This window comes from Jaculus jaculus, chromosome 12, assembly GCF_020740685.1.
Source record: "Jaculus jaculus isolate mJacJac1 chromosome 12, mJacJac1.mat.Y.cur, whole genome shotgun sequence".
Taxonomy (NCBI): Eukaryota; Metazoa; Chordata; class Mammalia; order Rodentia; family Dipodidae; genus Jaculus; species Jaculus jaculus.
Window position 1 is genome coordinate 64,679,234 of NC_059113.1, and position 17,322 is coordinate 64,696,555.

A 17,322-nucleotide genomic window follows, 5' to 3' on the forward strand; every position below is an offset into this window, starting at 1 on the left:
CAAGGTATGAAATGGAATTTCAAGATACCTGGAACCCTACAAGATGATCAAGCATAAGAATTCAGGGTATGACAGAAGGATTTCCAAACCAGAGGCTTAGTAGGTGTTTTCAACAAAATCATAGAAGACAAATTTCTGCAAATTGGGAATGAAATGCCAATGCAGATACAAGAAGCTTTTAGAACACCAAACAGACAAAATCTGGAAAGAACCTGTCCTCACAATTTTATAATTAAACTACTAAACACACAAACCAAAGAAAATATATTGAAAGCAGTTAGAGAGAAAAAAATAAAGTCACCTACAAAGGCAATCCCATCAGAATAAATGCAGATTACTCAACACTATCTTTAAAAGCCATAAGGGCTTGGAATGATGCATTCCAAGTTCTGAAAGATAACAACTGTCAACCAAGATTACTTATCTTGCAAAGCTATCTCTCCAAATTGATGGAGAAATAAGGACATTCCACAACAAAAACAGGCTAAAGGAATTTATGACAACTAAACCAGCTCTACAGAAAATACTTGAAGGAATTCTTAATGCCAAAAAGGAAGCAAAGCACACACAGGAGGAAACAGGAAAAAAATACACCACACTCAAATAAAAGTTGAAACAAATGAGTAAAGGGAAAACAGGAAACATTACAAAATAAGAAGAATGGCAAGAACAAATGCATACCTTTCAATAATAACTCTTAGTATCCATGGCCTCTGTTGCAGTCCGGGTCGCATTGCTGGTAGAAATCACCCAACAAAGAGCAGCTTCTGGGAAAAAGAGAGTTATTTTGGCTTACAGGCTCAAGGGGAAGCTCCACGATGGCAGGGGAAAATGGTGGCATGAGCAGAGGGTGGATATCACCCCCTGGCCAACATAAGGTGGACCACAGCAACAGGAGAGTGTGCCAAACACTGGCAAGGGGAAACTGGCTTTAATACCCATAAGCCAGCCCCCAACAATACACTCCCTCCAGGAGGCGTTAATTCCCAAATCTCCATCAGCTGGGAACCTAGCATTCAGAACACCTAAGTTTATGGGAGACACCTGAATCAAACCACCACAGCCTCAATGCACATTCCAAAAGACACAGGCTTGCAAACTGGATTAAAAGGCAGGATCCTACCATTTGTTGCCTAAAGCAAAGTCATCTCTCAATAAAAGATAGCTACTGTCTTAGGGTGAAAGGATGGAAAATAGCATTTCAAGCAAATGGGCCTAGGAAACAAGAAGGGATTGCTATCCTAATATCTAACAGGATAGACTTCAAATTAAGATTAGTGAAGAAAGATAAAGAAGGTCATTTTATACTGATTAAAGGAACACTCCAGCAGGAGGACATTATAATACTAAACATATATGTACCTAACATGGGAGCTCACAGTTTCATCAAACAAAAACTATTAGACTTAAGATAACATCAAACACAATTGTAGTCGGAGACTTCCATATTCTCCTCTCATCAATTGACAGGTCATACTGACAAAAAATAAACAGAGAGACATCTGGATTAAATGATGTCATGGAACAAAGGGACTTAACAGATATCTACAGAAGATTCCATCTGAATGAGGCAGCATATAGAACATTCTCTAAAATAGACCATATATTAGGACACAAAGCAAATCTCAACAAATACAGGAAAATTGAAATAATCCCTTGTACTTTCTCTGACCACAGTAGGATTAAACTGCAAATCAGCAACAAGAAAAGCCACAGGGCATACAGAAACTCATGGATACTAAACAGTACACTATTGAATGATCAATGGATCATTGAAGAAATCAAAAAGCAAATCAATACATTCATAGAATCAAGTTATAATGATAAAACATACCACAACCTTTAGTACACAATGAAAGCAGTCCTAAGAAGGAAATTTATAGTTCTAAGTGCCTATATTAAGAAAGTAGAGAGTTCACAAATAAACAATTTAATGTTCCACCTTAAGGTTTTGGAAAAACAAGAACATGACAAAGCAAAAATCAGTAGATGAGAAGAAATCATAAAGATTAAGGCAGAAATTAATGATATAGAAACAAAAAGTAATCCAAAGAATCAATGAAACAAAGAGTTGATTCTTTGAAAGGATAAACAAGATTGATAAGCCCTTAGCAAATTTGACCAGAGGAAAGAGAGAAGAGACAAAAATTAATAAAATCAGAGATGAAAAAGGTACTGTTACCACAGATGCCAAAGAAATTCAGACAATTATAAGGACATAATTTAAGAATATATATGCCTCTAAGTTTGAAAGTCTGATAGAAATGGATGATTACCTTGATTCATATGACCTATCAAAATTCAATCAAGATGAGATAAACCATTTAAATAGGCTTATAACAAGTACAGAGATCCATACAGTTATAAAAAGTCACCCAACTAAAAAAGGCCCAGGCCTAGATGGATTCACTGGTGAATTTTACCAGACCTTCATGGAAGAACTAACACCAATGCTTCTCAAACTTTTCCATAAAGCACAAAAGGAATTTTACCGAACTTCTTTAATGAAGCCTGCATCACCCTCATACCAAAACCAGGCAAAGACAGAAAAAAAAAGGAAAATTAAAGGCCAATCTCCTTCATAAACATAGATGCAAAAATTCTGAACAAAATATTGGCAAGCATAATACAAGAATATATCAAAAAGATGATTAATCCTGACCAAGTTGGCTTTATCCCAGGGATGCAGGCATGGTTCAAAATAGGCAAATTAATAAGTGTAATACATCATATAAATGGTTCAAAGGACAAAAATTACATGATCATCTCAATAGATGCAGAAAAGGCATTCAACAAAACCCAACATCTTTTTGTGGTAAAAGTATTACAGAAACTGCGAATAGAAGAAACATATCTCCACATAATATAAGCTATTTATGACAAACCTACAGCCAATATAATACTAAATGGTGAAAAACTCAAAGACTTTCCACTAAATTCAGGAAAAAAAACAAGGGTGTCTACTGTCCCCACTTTTATTGAATATAGTAGTGGAAATCTTAGCTATAGCAATAATGAAAGAGACACTCATAAAAGGGATACAAACTGGAAAGGTTGAAATCAAATTATCACCATTTGCAAAGGATATGATTCTATACATAAAAGACCAGAAAAACTCTACCATCAAAGTGTTAGTGCTGATGAACACTTTTAGCAAAATAGCAGGATACAAAATAATCACAGAAATAAGTACCTTCCCTATATATTAACAACAAATATGCTGAGAATGAAATCATGGAATCTCTCCCATTCTCAATTGCCTCAAAAAAGCATAAAGTACCTTGGAATGAACTACAATGAGAACTTTAAAACACTCAAATGAGAAATTGCAGAAGACACAAGGAAATGGAAAGACATCCCATGTTCTTGGATTGGTAGACTCAATATTGTGACAATTTCAATCTTACCAAAAGCAATCTACACATTAAATGCAATCCCCATTAAAATTCCAATGGCATTCTTCACAGGAATAAAAATAATCATAAATTCATTTGAAAAACAAAACACCTTTAATAGCCAAAATGATTTTGAGAAACAAAAGTGAGGACGGTGGTATCACCACACCCAATTTTAAGCTATATTCCAAATCCATATCAGCAAAGACAGCCTGGTATTGGCCAAAAGACAGACATGTAGATCAGTGGAACAGAATAGAGGATCCAGATATTAATCCAGGCAGCTACAGCCATTGGATTTTTGACAAAAATGCCAAAAATATCCATTGGAGAAGAGACAGACTCTTCAACAAGTAGTGTTGGGAAAACTGGATATCTATATGTAGAAATATAAAAATAGATCCTTGTCTTTCTCCATTCAAAAGAATAAAATCCAAGTGGATTAGGGACCATAATATCAGACCTGAATCTCTGAAATTGTTAGAAGAAAAGGTAGGGGAAACCCTTCAACATATTTGCATAGGTAATGACTTTCTGAATATAAACCAATTTCTCAGAAAGTAAAACCACTAATCAACTATTGGGATCTCATGAAATTTCAAAGCTTTTGTACAGCAAAGGACACTGTGAATAGAGCAAAGAGACAACCTACAGAATGGGAGACAATCTTTGCTAGCTGCACATCTGACAGAGGATTAATATCAAGAATACACAAAGAACTCAAAAAAGAACAGAACAATAAGAAATCAAACAACCCAATCAAAAAAATGGCTATGGAACTAAATAGAGAGTTCTCACCTAAAGAAACACTGATGGCATATAAATATCTAAAAATGTGTTCTACATCCTTAGCCGTTAGGGTAATGCAAATTAAAACTACCTTGAAATTCCTTCTCTCTCCAGTCAGAATGGTTACCATAAAGAAAACAAATGACAATAAATGTTGGCGAGGATGTGGTAAAAGAGGAACCCTTCTGCACTGTTGGTGGGATAGTAATCTGGTAAAGCCAATGTGGCAATCAGTGTGGAGGTTCTTTTCTTAAAATTTTTTGTTCCTTTTTATTTATTTATTTGAGAGTGAAAGGCAGAGAGAGGAAGAGTCAAATAGAGAGAGAGAGAGAGAATGGGCATGCTAGGGCCTCCAGCCACTGCAAACGAACACCAGACACATGCACCCCCTTGTGTATCTGGCTAAGGTGGGTCCTGAGGAATTGAGCCTTGAACTGGGGTCCTTAGGCTTCACAGGCAAGTGTTTATTTTTGCTTATTTGCTAAGATATCCCTCCAGCCCAGTGTAGAGGTTCTTGAGACTGCTAAAAATTGATTTGTCATGTGATCCAGCTATTGCACTCCTAGGCATATATCCTAATGACTCTTCTCGCTACCTTAGAGATATTTGCACAACCATATTTATTGCTGTTCTATTCACAATAGCTAGGTAATGGAACCAGCCTAGATATCCATGCATGGATGAATGGATAATAAAGTTGTGGTACATCTACACAATGGAGTTCTGTTCAGCAGCAAAAAAAATCATGAAATTTGCAAGAAAATGGATGGATCTGAAAAGGTGAGGCAACCCAGGCCCAGAAAGCCAAACATTGCAAGTTCTCTCTTATATGTAGATCCTAGCTACAAATGTATAGACTTGAGTGTGATCTGGAATCAAAAATCAGTAGCACAGGCCCATAAGCTATAAAAAGTCTATAAGGGGAGAAGAGAGGAAAAGAATGGTGTTGTATATATGTAAGTAAAAGAACAGATTACAGGGAGGGGAAAAGCCAAAGTGAGGTCAGGGGAAGATATCGTATCAAAGAAAGTGGGGGGGGGGGGAGTCAATCAAAATTCAAGATATTCTGAATAGGACATATGAAAATATACTTTCTTGAATAATGGCACATCCAGAAGCCATAGAGTGTTACTAGAAAATTTTCGGTGCCTGGGATGGGATACCTTCCAATTAATTGTCAGCCAAGGAGGTCCCTGTTGCTTCCAAAACATTATAGACTATTAACAAGTCCTTGGTTCCCCATGAAAAAGGGATGGTAAGACCCTATTTCTGAAGACTTCACATGCCTGAGCAGCAAAGTCACTGAGAAGTCAAGTTGGTACTGAGCAGAAAACCTTCTCCCTGTAACCCAGCCAACAGAAAGCTGGAAAAAGCTGCACTGCATGCAGCCTTATGGGAGACAGAAGTCATCAGCAGTGAAAAGAGTGGACACTGGAAACCTCAAGTTTGGTTAGATAGGCCAAATGACTGAACGAGTGCAATAGTGGCATGTTTGCTCTGGGGGAAACCAACTTCTCTCTAATTGGACTGAAGGCCCACTCTATGGGAGGGAATACATGCCAGGTACTGGAAACCTAATCAGAAGCCTATGGCAGGTTCTATAAGCCTGAAGGGCATAAAGCCTGCTCTCATCTGGATAAATGCATATATCACTCTCACCAAATTTCCCTGAAAGCACTACACTTAATGTTCATACTCACATATTAATGCTACTCTCACTGCTGGTTAAAGAAGCTTCTCTTTTCAGATGTTGATGACCACTGAGATGACCAAAAAGGCAACATAGTGCTGAGAAGAAGGGACAGAAGAGTGTCCAGCACTGAAACATCTCACCCCCCCCCCCAAGGCTCAGGATCAATTGTGGAAGAAGTAGCAGAAAGAATGTAAGAGCCAAAGGAAGGGTACCACTCCTTACATACAACTGTCTGGACAGAATTTGGTCTCGATACCCAAGACCTTCCAATGTCTAGCAATACCCACACAAGACCCTCATAATAGGATAAAAAGATGATGACATCAAATTAAAGGAGAGACTAATAGACAGAAGGAGGGGATATGACAAAGAGTAAAGTTATGAAGGAGAAAAGGGGGAAGGGGAGTGAAATTCCATGGCTTGTTGTCTGTAAATATAGAAGTTGTCGTGTGTGTGTGTGTGTGTGTGTGTATGTGTGTGTGAAAAAGCTGAACACTGCAAGAGATGATTCTGTTCAATTTCATTGATATGGCTGTTGAGTTTTGGATGGTTTGCTTCCAGTCCATCAATTCTTCTGATCAGGCTCTCATTGGTTGTTTGGGTTTATTTTGGGATTCATTTTCTGTTGATTTCTCTATGATTTCATAGGTGGCTTCCACTGTGGGACTAGGCATCCTTGGTGAGAGCTCTAAGTTTTCTTACTTTCATTGGCTTTTTTGCATTGTGGTCTACCCTTCTTGGGGAGACACTTTGTTCTATTGAGGATGTAGCAAGTTTCTGTCCTTGTAGGATTGTCAGAGGGTGTTCCATTTAAAAAATAGTTTATTTATTTATGTATTTATTTATTTGAGTGAGAGAGAAAGAGGCAGAGAGACAGAGAGAGAGTGATAGAGAGAGGAAGAATGGGAGCTCCTGGGCTCCCAGCCACTGAAAATGAACTTCAAATGCATGTACCACCTGTGCATCTGGTTTATGTGGGTCCTGGGGAATCGAACTTCAGTCCTTTAGCTGTGCAGGCTAACACCTTAACCACTAAGCTATCTCTTCAGCCCCAGGTGTTCCATTATAAATTTGAACCTGATTGGTACAATGGTGTATGATGTGGTAATAACCACAGAGGCACAGATGGTGAAGATTGCAGGTACATCAGAGGTACCTGGGGTACTAGAAGCTCTGGTCTACTCACTCCATTTGCACATACTCTTCAGCACAGGGGAATCATGGGTTGGCAAGCCAGGCCTTATGAAGCTGGTGATCCAGACACAAGAGGCCTGCTCCTACAGTGGCCTGTGTACCCTCTGACTAGGTAAATAGTGATGTTGGTACCCAGGGCCCAGTCAGGATGCCAGAGAAAAGTTGCATTTCCACAGACCCTACACAAAGATCAGGACTCCCCAATCCAGATTCAAGGGGCTTACAGGGACCAGGAAACTGGGAGGAACCAGGAAACAGGGATCTGGTCTACTCACTCCCACTGCACAGTCCCTTTGGCACATTCAGGCACAGGGTATCCAGCAGTTGGAGACTGAGAAGCACTTTGATCAGGAAGGTGGAGCAAGGGGCCTGCTTCCACAGTAAGCTTGCAGTGCCCAAGAAGTTCCAAGTCAGCAGCAGTGGTACCTACAAGAACTAGGAAACTAGGAGGAGCTGTGGTGAACAGTGACATAGCCTAATCACTCTGCATTCTCTATGAACACCCTCCAGCGCAGAATATCTGGCAATTGGGGATCCAGTGGCACTTTGATCAGGAAGGCAGAGCAAATAGCTTACTTCCTCAGCAGTTAGCAGGGTCTAAGCACAATCTTAAGTTGGTAAAGACCAGAGACCTTTGAAGGTGGACTGAATACACTTTTCAATGTTAGATTATCTTAAGTCTATTGAAGACCATGTGCAGAATGTGGTAGTTTGAATGTATGACCCCCATAGACTCAGGTGCTTTATAAAAGCTTATAACTTGAGTTTCCAGCCATTTGGATAGAGTTCTGCCTACGTCACTGCTTTCTACTGGTTTGGTTTGGTTTCTTTTGGTGTTTGCTGGCTGGCAAGGGTTTCTCTATCTGCTTTTATTTATGAATGGGATCCAGTTTCTTCTGCCATAGATGCATTTAGTCCTGGATTTGCAAGCTTGAAATACACTCTTTCCTCACATAAACTGTGTTTGGTTTGAATGTTCATCTCAGCAATGTGATGAAACTGATTAGAACAGATGCATACCTGGTGAAGACTTTTTCCATTCTTCAGTTTATCTATTGACTCAGTTAGTGGCTGGATTAGTTGTACAATATCTTATTTTCATCAGAATAGATTGGTTGAATGTTTGTCTTATTCCTAGGGCTACTGGACTCATTTTCCCTATGGCTCTATCTTTGTGTGTTCTTTCTAGCTTTTTCTCTAGTTCTTATATAGTTTCAGGTCTTAGGTTGAGGTTTTACCTCCACCTGGAGTTGATTTTTTTTTTTTTTTTTCAGAATGAGAGAAGAAGGTCTAGATTCATTTTTCTATATAGCTGGCCAGTTTTTATAGCACCATTTATTCAAATTCTGTCTGTTTTTGGCCTCTTCGTCAATGATCAGATGGCTATATTGACTTGAATATATTCCTTAATACTGTATTCTATTCAATTTATTTCTATGTATGTTTTTTGCCTGTGCCATTTTTTTTTAACTATGGTTTTGTAGTATATCTTGAAATCTGAAATCATGATATCTCCAAGAGTATTATTCTGAGGACATTTTTGGCTATGCAAGTTCTTTTATGCTTTATTCGACTTTTAAGATTATTTTTTTCTATTTCTGTGATGGAAGGTGCAAGAATTCTGATAAGAATTGCATTGAATCTATATTTTGCTTTTAGTAGACTAGCCATTTTCACAATATTAAGTTTTACAATCCATAAACATGTGTGGTGATCTTTCCATCTGTCATGTCTTCCTCAGTTTTTTTCTTCCATGTTTTAGTATTTTCACTATAGAGAGCTTTCTCTTGGTTAGGGATGTTGTAAGATGTTTAATTTTGTGGCTATTGTAAATGGAACTATTAATAGTATTTCTCTGTTAATCTATTTGCCAATGGTATAAAGGCTACTAATTTTATTGTGTTAATTTTATATAATGATGCTTTGCTGAAATTGTTTATCAGATCTAGGAGTTTTTTGGTGGAATCTTTAAGATTATCTGAAGTAAAGAATCACATCATCTTCAAATAAGGCTAGTTTTCCTTCTTCCTTTCCTATTTGTATCCCTTTTATTTATTTCTCTGTGTTATCCTTTGAGATAAGCTAACTATATTAAGTAGTAGTATGGAAAGTGGTCACTCTGGTCTTGTGTTTAACATTAGTGGGAATGTTTCACGTTTTTCCCTATTTTTGTATAGTGTGGGCTTCAGTTCTGTTGTACATAGCCTTTACTATGTTGAAAAATATCCTTCCATCTATAGTCTCTCAAGGGTTTTTTTGTTTGTTTGTTTTTTGTTTTTGTTTTTTTTGGTTTTTCGAAGTAGGTTCTCACTCTAGCCCAGGCTGACCTGGAATGCATTCTGTCATCTCAGGGTGGCCTTGAACTCACACCAATCCTCCTACCTCAGCCTCCTGAGTGCTGGGATTAAAGGCATGTGCCATCACACTTTTAATTATTGCTTCAATCTCATTGCTTATTATAGCTCTATTTAATTAATTAAATAATTTTATATTTAATTTTGGCAGATCACATGTGTCAAGAAATTAATCCATTTTTCCAAAGATTCCTAGTGTGCTGAAATATAAATTTTTGAAATATGTACTGATGATTCTCTCAATTTCATTGGTATCTGTTATAATATCTCCTTTTTCATCTATAATAGTGTTGATTGGGATCTTCTCCCTGTTTCCTTTGGTTAATTTGGCTAGAAGTTTATCTATCTTTTTTAAGAACCAATTCTTTGTTTAACCAAATTCTTAATTTATTTTTCTAATTCATTGGTTTCTGCCCTGAGCTTAATTATTTCTTTTCATGTGGTACTTTTGGGTTTGAATTGCTCTACATTTTCCAATTCCTTAAGAAGGATTGTTAAGCTATTTACTTTATATCTCTCTATTTTTGTAATGTAGGTGTTTATAGTTATAAACTTCCCTCCTGTACTGCTTTCATTGTGTCCCATACGTTGCATTTTAATTTTCTTTCCGATTGGGAAACTTTTGATCTTCTGGATTTCTTCAGTTCATTGTTCACTACCCTTTTGTTCAGTATTGAGGAGTTTGTGTGCTTTCTATTATTTCCCTTGCTGATTTCTAGCTTTATTTCATTGAGTTCTGATAGAATACTAGGAATTATTTCAGTTCTCCTGAATTTGTGGAGACTTGCTTTGTGTACAAATATATGATATATTTAAGAGGAGGTTCCATGAGCTTGTGAGAAGAATGTGTATTCTATAGAGTTTGGATTAATGTTCTATAGATGTCTAAGTCCATTTGATATATGGTGCTATTTAGCTCCATGGGTGACTTTAACACTACACTGTCATCAATAGACATTTCATCTAGACAGAAAATAAACTATTGATGATAGTGGAGTATGTTTATTATTGCAATATGCTATTGTTAAATTGTTCCCTAGGTGAGGATAAACTGGCCTTTTTATCCCTTTGTTTATTTTCTGTTTATAGTCTATTTTGCAGATAGTATACCTACACCTGCTTGTTTCCCATTTCCCTTTGCTTGGAATATCTTTTTCCATTCCTTAACTCCAAGATGGCATCTGTCTTTGATGGTAAGGTGTATTTCTTGAAGACAGACAATGGATGGATTGTGTTTTCTAATTTGGCCTGTTAACCTGTATATTTTTATTGGGGAATTGAATCTCTAACATCTTTTTTTACAATATTGATTCTATAAGTCTAGGAACATGGATGGCCTCTCCAATGCCTTGCATCTCATTTTATTTATTTTTTTTATTGTCTTAGTGTTTTTAATTGTAGAGGTTATTTACAACTTTGGCAAGACTTATTTCTAGGTATTTTTGGAGATATTGTGAACTGGATACTTTTCAAAGTTTTAGCAAGTCCATTGTTGGAATATATAAAAGCTACTGATTTTTATGTGTTGATTTTGTATCCTGAAACTTTTTTGAAAATATTTTTTTAATCTAATGGTTTTCTGGTAGAGTCTGTAGTCTACTCTTAGTTATTTTCAGGGAGTAGATTAATATTTAAAGAAAAATAAATCAGATATTTTGACAAAATAAGTCTCAAACAGGCTATTGCATTGAGAAAAGGAAGATCTAAAATATAAAATTCTGACAGCGTAGACGTGAAAGTAATTATCCCCATGAAGAAGTAATGAGACAGTATGTAAATAACCCAAAAGTCTTGGTGGGGAAGAAGATAGGAAGGAGAATATACAACCATGTTAGAACCAAAACAAAAGGACTGAATTCCAAAATGCATTAATATTGTAAAACATAAAAATCATAAAAAGAAATTTAGAGAAATAAAAAAGGACTATTTATATCAGGTTTAGAGTAGAAAGAAGAAAGAATACATGGCTAACAGTCAGTAGGCACAATTAAAATGTTGGATTAAAGATTCACCATTATAATAAATAATATATGGACAACTCAAAAAGCCTCAATGATCTGAGTCATTGATTTAAAGGTAGTCACAGTGGGGTTTGGGAAACATAAATGCTAAGCTAACATTAAAACTGTAACCAGACTTCCAGTCAAGATGGTGTCTGCCTAACCATGTCTCACCTCCCTGGGAAGGACAGGCATGACCTTTAGTGTTAATTGGGCTTTTCGGTGGTGTGCAGATTGTAGTAGACCTCCAATGGGAAGGCAAGGAGGAGCAAAGTATGTAATCTGTTGTTTCCCATGCTCTTCAGTCACCCACCAGTTCTCCAATCCCCTCAAGCAGCCATCCTACCCACAGTCCCAGCCCCAGGTTCCTCCTGAATGAACCACAGGCTAAGTGGACCCAGACCAACAGGCTAGCATAGCTCCACTCATGAAAGCTCTCACACTTGCTGCAGCCTCCCCACCCAGCCCCAGTGTACAGACACAGGCCAGCTTGTTAAGGTCCTCCCCTAGGCATTCTCTCCACTGTGAAGCTCCACACACAAATGTGATTCCACTCACTGCTGTCTCCCACCCCTGTGTGCAGACCAAGGCCAGCAGGCTAGAGTTATGCCAGCAGAACTCCACCCACAAATGCCAACCCACTGACCCCCACCCACTTTCCCACACTCAGGCCAGCAGGCTAGCATTCCCCCCTCCCTAGGTTTGCCCTCTTCCCCCCCCCCTAGGTTTTCCCACCACAGGGGACCATCCATGCTCCCCCATGTATCACCTAACCCTCAGCAGTCCCACATCCCCACCATGTCTTACCACAGGACCTAGCAGTCCCATCCACCCCCATACTACAGATCCCAAGGGACCACCATCCCATCCCCTCAACCCTCAGTATCATGGAACCACCATACATTCCCATCCCCCCCCCCACATCCCACCTGCAACACCAGTATCCTTTATCCCATTCCCCTCTACTCCCTGTCCCCTTTGGCCACCTGACCATGCAGTCCCATAACCCAAATCACCAAACAACAAGACCCTTCATCAGTCCTCCAGACTACCACCAGAGCTTCACGGGCTCCTTCCCTCTGAGCAAGCAGACCCCTTTGCCATCAGAAGCCTAGTTAAAGCAAACATAAAAAGGAACAATCACTGAAGATACTTCAAGGGTAGACTACAACTTCCTCCTAAATTAAATAAAATTCCTACACTGTGATGGGCAGACCATAGCACAAAAGAAGGAACATGAAAAATCAAATACAGGTAAATCCAATAAGATTGCCCAGGCCCACAATGGATGTCTGTAATCAAAACACAGAAGAGACAATAAGATCAGAACCCCAAAATGAAAATACAAGCTATGAAACCATGGCCAAGCAAACAGAAGAACTTGCAAAAATTCAACAAAGGGCCAATAATTGTATGAATGCTTTTTTCCCTAGATTAGACCTAATAGACAAGAACAAGGAAGGGTTCCAAAGACAGTTTAATGATCTGAAGAAGAGTGAAAAAAAATAGGACCTCAATAACTAGCTGGCTAAGCTCAGTGAAGATATAAATAATTGCAAGGATGCATTCCAATAAGCATTAAGAAAAACTAAAAAAATGACATGAAAACAGAACTCAAGAGAGAGATGGAAACTAAACATAAAAAACAAGTAGAAAATACAGAAACTCAGAACTGGAAAACAAAACAGAAAAAACAGTTCATGAGTCCAAAAGTTTCAATAAGTTCAAAAATCTTTGCGAACACAATAGGAGGGACCTGTGGGATGCCTTTAAACATCTTAGCATTCAGGTCATGGGAATATCAAAAGGGAAAGAAATTCAGACCAAAAGCATAGAGAAATTATTCAACAAAATTGTTGAGGAAAGCTTTCCCACTCTCTCAAAAGAAAGTCCCATGAAGTTACAAGAAGGTAACAGAACTCCAAACACACTGAACCAAAGGAGAAATTTTCCAAGACATATTATCATTAAGACCCTAAGCATCAATAACAAGGAGAAAGTCCTAAAAGTAGTTAGGAAGAAACAACAAATTACATATAAAGGTAACCCCATCAAAATTATTTCAGACTTCTTAATGGAAACCCTGAAAGCCAGAAGGGCCTAGAATGGAACATGGCAAAGTCTAATAACTCATGGCTTCTGGCCCAAACTATTCTACCCTGCAAAAATATCCCTCATAATAGATGGTAAAAGAAAAGCTTTAAAAAAAAAAAAAAACAACTCAGTTTTACAACTATATGAACATAAAGCCAACCCAGTAGAGAGTACTTCAGAGAATTCTCCATGCAGAATAATCAAATATCCAACCTCAAGTCCCTAAAAGAGGCAGATCACAATAACCAAATTTAGAGAAGGCACAAAAAAAAAACAAAGTCCAAGAAATCATCAAAGCACATAAACCACCACAATATGGCAGGTATTAAACCAAACCTCACAGTTATTACACTAAAAATTAATGGCCTTAATTCACCCATTAAGAGACATAAGTGAACAGGGTGGATCAGAAAATTAGACCCCTCAATCTTCTGCCTTTAAGAAACCCACCTTGCTTGCCACTAAAGACAGACACCTTCTTGGGGTGGAAAATGATGCTCCAAGCAAATGGAAATAAGAAACTAGCAGGTATACTTATAGTTATATTGGATAAAATAGACTTCAATCCAAAAGTAAGTGAAAAAGACAGAGAAAGCAACTTCTTATTAATCAAGGGAGCAATCCAACAAGAAGATATCACAATCATCAATCTTTATGCACCAAACACAGGTGCAACAAAATTCATTAAACAAAACCTACTTGACAACAAAAGAGAAATAGCCACCAACATCATCATAGTTGGGGACTTTAATACTCCATGATCAGCCATACATAGACCATTCAAACGAAATATTAACAGGGAAGCAAGAGAGCACAACAAAACCATAGATATTTTAGGCCTAATAGATATTCCAGAACATTCTACCCCCAAATCCACAGATTATACATTCTTATCAGAAGTTTATAGAACCTTCTCTAAAATAGATCATGCCAGGCGTGGTTGTGCACACCTTTAATCCCAGCACTCGGGAGGTAGAGGTAGGAGGATTGCCTGAGTTCGAGGCCATCCTGAGACTCCATAGTGAATTCCAGGTCAGCCGGGGCTAGAGTGAGACCCTACTTTGAAAAACCAAAAAAAAAAAAAAAAAAAAAGTAAAATAGATCATATGCAGGGTCATAAAACCTGCCTCCATATATTCAGGAAGATTGACATAATTTCCTACATGATTTCAGATCACAAATGCTGTACTGCTAGAAATTAACAGCAAAAGATGTTCCAGGAATACCACAAGATCCTGGAAACTGAACAACACCTTTTAAACTATAAATGGGTAGTGGACAAAATAAAAAATGAAATCGCAAAGTTTCTAGAAATGAATGACAATGAGAACACATTTACCCAAACTTATGGGACACAATGCATGTGGTCCTCAGGGGGAAAATTCATATCACTAAATGCCTTCATAACCAAGACAGAGGGATCCTAAATCAATAACATAACCACCCACCTAAAGGCATTGGAAAAGCAAGAAGAATCCAACCCAAAAGCTCCAGATGGAAAGAAATAATTAAGATCAGAGCAGAAATTAATGAATTGGAAACTAAGAAAACAATTAAGTAAATTGATGAAACAAAGAACTGGTTCTTTGAAAAAATAAACAAGATTGATAATCCCATGGCCAATTTGATCAAGCCCCCAAATGATGCTTCAATTTAACAAAATAAACCTCTAGTCCATAAAACTGTATAATATGGAGCAAATGGATGAATTCCTGGGCACGAACCACCTACCAAAGCTAAACTCAGAGCAGATTAATCTCCTAACAAACCTATCACACCCATTGAAATTGAAAAGGTAATCAAAACCCTCCCCAAAAAGACAGGTCCAGGTTCTCAGCTGAATTCTTTCAAACTTTCATGGAAGAGCTGAAAACAATGTTTCTCAAAGTGTACCACACAGAGAACAGGGAAAGCTCCCAAACTCCTTCTATGAAGATCACCCTAAAACCAAAACCAGGCAGAAATTCCAGAAGAAAAAACAAACAAACTCTAGCCTATTTCCCTGATTAACTTAGACACAAAGATCCTGGACAAAATCCTCACAAACTGAATTCAACAGCACATCAAAAGCATTATCCACCTTGACCAAGAAGGCTTCATCCAAGGATTGCAGTGGTTGTTCAACATACTGAAATATGTCAATGTAATTCACCACATACATAAGCTTACCATCAAAAACCACATGATCATTTCAATAGATGCAGAAAGGGTCTTTGACAAAATACAACATCACTTTATGATCAAAACATTGGAGAGAACAGGCATGGACAGTTTATATCTCAACATAATAAAGGCTATATATAAAGCTTCTAAAGCCCCAATAATACTTAATTGGGAGAGACTGAAGGAATTCCCACTGTGATCAGGAACAAAACAGGGGTGTCCACTTTAACCTCTGCTCTTCAACATACTAGTGGAAGTTCTAGCTCAATCAGTAAGACAGGAGAAATAAATAAAAAGGACATAAATTGAACAGGAAGAAGTTAAGTTAGCCCTATTCACAGATGACATGATTCTATACATAAGTGACCTGAGAACCTCCATCTCAAAACTCTTAAAGGTGATTAATTCTTTCAGCAAAGTAGCAGGATATAAAAATCAATGCAAAAAAATCAGTAGCCTTTTAAAAAAATTTTTTTGGTTTATTTTTATTTATTTATTTGAGAGCAACAGACAGAGAAAGAAAGGAGGCAGAGAGGGAGAGAGACAGAATGGGCATGCCGGGGCCTCCAGCCACTTCAAACAAACTCTAGACACATGCGCCCCCTTGTGCATCTGGCTAAGGTGGGTCCTGGGGAATCAAGCCTCTAGCCAGAGTTCTTAGGCTTCACAGGCAAATGCTTAACCACTAAGCAATCTCTCCAGCCCAGTAGCTTTTTTTATATGCAAAAGACAAAGATACAGAGAAAGAATTAAGTGACATTGTCCTATTTTCAATAGCAAAAAAAAAAAAAAAACAAAAAAACATTTCCTTGGAATAACATTAACCAAGGATGTGAAAGACAATGAAAATATAAAAATGCTGAAGAAATAATTTGAGGAGGACTTGAGAAAATGGAAAGACCTCCCATGCTTCTGGATATGCAGAATTAGAATTGTGAAAATGGCATTCTTACAAAAGGTAACATACAGACTTAATGCAATATCAATCAAAATTCCAGCATTTTTCTTCACAGAGATATAAAAAATGATCTCAAATTCATATGAAAGGGCAGAAGGCCTTGAATATTCAAGCATACCTTCAGGAAAAAAAAAAAAAACCCTCTGGAGGCATCACAATACCTGATCTAAAGATATATTACAAAGCGATAGTAATAAAAACAGCATGGTACTGGCATAAAAACTGGAGTATAGGCCAATGGAACAGCATAGAGGACCCAGCCAGCTACCTGATATTGAACAAAGGGCCTAACTATATGGGATGGAAAAAGGACAGTATTTTCAACTAATGGTGCTGGACAAACTGGATAACCACATGCAAAAAATTGAAACTTGATCCATAAATTTCGCCATGCACAGAAATCAAGTGCAAATGAATCAAAGACCTCAATATAAGACCAGAACCTCAGCTACTACTGGATGAAAAAAAATGGGAGAAATTTTCCATGATATAGGAATGCGCAAAGACTTCCTGACCAAAACCCCAGTAGCACAGGAACTTAAAACAATCACTCAACCATTGGGATCTCATGAAGATGAAAATTTTCTTCACAGACAAACATACAATAAGCAGAGCCAATAGTTTACCAACAGAATGGGAGAAAATATTTGCTGGCTATCCAACTGACAGAGGCCTAATTTCT